This window comes from Camelina sativa, chromosome 2 (assembly GCF_000633955.1).
Source record: "Camelina sativa cultivar DH55 chromosome 2, Cs, whole genome shotgun sequence".
Lineage (NCBI taxonomy): Eukaryota > Viridiplantae > Streptophyta > Magnoliopsida > Brassicales > Brassicaceae > Camelina > Camelina sativa.
Genome location: NC_025686.1, coordinates 4679357 through 4682661, shown reverse-complemented (window position 1 = coordinate 4682661; position 3305 = coordinate 4679357). Strand labels below are relative to the sequence as shown.

General features: G+C 33.0%; 1 pseudogene; it reads left to right on the top strand.

Moving 5' to 3' along the window:
• Positions 155 to 2475, top strand: LOC104748407 (annotated as a pseudogene).

Genomic DNA, 3305 nt, shown 5'->3' with positions numbered 1-3305 from the left:
AAATATATATATATATATATATATATATATGTATATATATATATATATATATATATATATATACATATATATATATATATATATATATATATTTATTTATTTAATGTTGACAATTTTGTTTTCATAATTTGGTTTCAGTCAAAAGCTCGGAGCAATGAACACTTTGAAAAACTATTATAAAAGAAAAGAACCATCTCCACCTCGGAGTGAATCAGATGATATTGACTTACCTTGGGATCCAGCAGATCGAAAAAGAATAGCTGATTATCATCCGAATCAAAGAGATGAGGTAATTCGGAGATACTTGATTAGAGGACCTTGTCAACCTCGTGGGCATACTTTTAAACAAATTCTGATAGGAAAGACACCGAGACGTTTTAATCCAGCTTGGTTTGATCGATACCAAAACTGGTTAGAGTATAGTGTGAAAGAAGAAAAAGCTTTTTGCCTGTGTTGTTACTTGTTCAGAGATAGTGCTGGGAAAGCTGTGAGAAGTGATGCATTTATCACAGATTGATTCTGTAGGTGGAATAATTTCAAAAGTTTTTCAGATCATGTGGGAGATGTTGATAGTTTTCATAACAACGCAGTTATGAAGTGTGAAAATTTGATGAAACAAGGTCAGTCAATTGAGCATGTTTTGCATAAACAGGACGATATTACAAGAAATGAGTATCGTATTCGGTTGAATGCTTCAGTTGATGCTTCCAGATATTTATTGCGACAAGGATTACCTTTCTGTGGTCATGATGAGTCTGAAAAATCTGCTAATCGAGGAAACTTTGTGGAACTTTTGAAGTACACTGCTAATCAGAATGAAGTTGTAAGGAAGGTTATTTTAAATAATGCTCCTGGAAATAATCAAATGAAATGTCCTAATATTCAGAAAGATATTGTTCATTGTTTTGCAGAGGAAGTAGTCAAATCTATTATTGAGGAGATTGATCATGATGTTTTTGCTTTGTTGGTGGATGAATCTGCTGACGTTTCTGATAAAGAACAAATGGCAGTAGTGTTTAGATTTGTTGATAAAAGTGGGATAGTCAAAGAGAGATTCTTGAGTATTACACATGTGAGTGAGACATCTGCAACATCTTTGAAATCTGCTATTGATGATTTGTTTGCTAAATATGGATTGAGTATTAAAAAGTTGAAAGGGCAAGGCTATGATGGAGCAAGTAATATGAAAGGCGAATTCAATGGATTAAGAGCATTAATTATGAGGGAAAGCACATCAGCATATTATGTCCACTGTTTTGCTCATCAACTTCAGTTAGTTGTTATAGCAGTTGCAAAAAAACATTTTAATGTTGGAGACTTTTTTGATATGATTTCTCTCTTGTTGAATGTGGTGGGAGCTTCATGCAAAAAAAAAGATCTGATCCGAGAGAGTCACAGAAAAAAGATTCAAGAAGAAATTAATAATGGTGAAAGAAGTACTGGAACAAGGTTGAATCAAGAGATCTCTCTTCAAAGACCAGGAAACACCCGTTGGAATTCTCACTACAGAACTCTAGTGCGATTGATTGAGTTATTTTCTTCTATCATCGAGGTGCTCGAGTACATTGAGAATGAAGGTGTAGATGACTTGAAAAGACGTCAAGCAAATGGTCTCCTTAACTATTTGCATAGCTTTGATTTTGTGTTTTATTTGCAAATTATGATACACCTTTTAGGACTCACAGAGAATTTGTCAATGGCGCTACAAAGACAAGATCAAGATATTTTAAATGTTATGTCATTGGTAGGATCAACTAAGAGGCAACTTCAATTGTTTAAGGATGATGGGTGGAATTCTCTCATGATGAAAGTTTCTTCATTTTGTGAGAAACATGAGCTTGAAACGGTTGAGATGGAGGCAGATTTTGTTGACCCAAAGAGACGAAGAAAAAAACAGGAGTATCAAATATGCATCACTACAAGGTCAATTGCTTATATGCTGTCTTGGATATGCAGCTTCAAGAATTTAACGACCGCTTTAATGAGGTGAACACTGAATTTCTTATTTGTGTTGCTTCTCTATCTCCCATTGATGCATTTTCTGAGTTTGATCACTCAAAGTTATTGAGGTTATCTAAGTTCTATCCAGATGACTTTAGTTCGGGGGAGTTCATATCTCTTGAGCAAGAATTATCTATCTACATTGATAATGTACGAAATGATGACAGATTTTCTAATTTGAAGAATCTAGGGGACCTTGCTCGATTGTTGGTGGAAACACGAAAACATATGTCATATCATTTGGTTTACAGGCTTTTGAAGTTGGTTTTGATTTTGCTGGTCGCTACTGCAACTGTTGAGAGATGTTTTTCAGCCATGAAATTCATAAAGACGCATCGACGTAATCGGATTGGAGATGAATTTTTGAATGATTGTTTAGTTTGTTTTATCGAAAAAGATGTGTTCAATACTATTACAAATGAGACTGTGACAAAAAGATTTCAGAACATGAAGAATCGTAGAATGCTATTGTAAGATGTTTTTCTTGGACATTGTATTTTTTTTTAATATGAAAGAATTTTTTTTACTATGGTTTGACCTGGGTGAAAAAAATTCCTGGGTACGCCACTGGCTTTGGCGAAGCCAATTTTTCAATGCCAAGGGGAATATAATAAAGTAGGGTTACACTTCTAACAAGCTCTATCTATCTGCCACATGGCACTTCTGAATTCTCTGTTTTTTTTTTAATAATGTTTTATCTCATGTTTAAGCCAATTGATATGTAAATCATTAATGGGCCACATAATTTTGTCGACTTCTCGAATAAAAACTGACGGAATCTATGACTTCCGACTTCTCCTCTTCCTTGCATCTCTCTCTTTCCCACCCCTTCCCCCCTTATCTGTTCAATTTTGCGAGATTTTGAATCAGCCGAGTCGAAGGGAATCTCGACATCTCCATTCTTTCACAGCTTGACATATGGCAACTATAAAACTGACACCTGTCCAAAAAACTTGTTCACCAAAATTTTAACTAAACTACCAATAAAACATATTTAATCAAATACATATAACTCACACTTTAAACATAAAACTAAAAGAATATATTTTCAATTAATCCACAAATAAGTCATTTAATCTTACACTTTAAAATTAAACTTTCTTATATAATAAAGTAGGATACCTCCTAAAACTTTTTTCCACAACTACTGTAAAACTAAAACTTGTCCAAAAACTTATTCACCAAAAATTTAACTAAACTACCAATAAAACATATTAAATAAAATAAATATAACTCACACTTTAAATGTAAAACTAAAAAAATATATTTTCAATTAATCCAAAAATAAAACATTTAATCATACA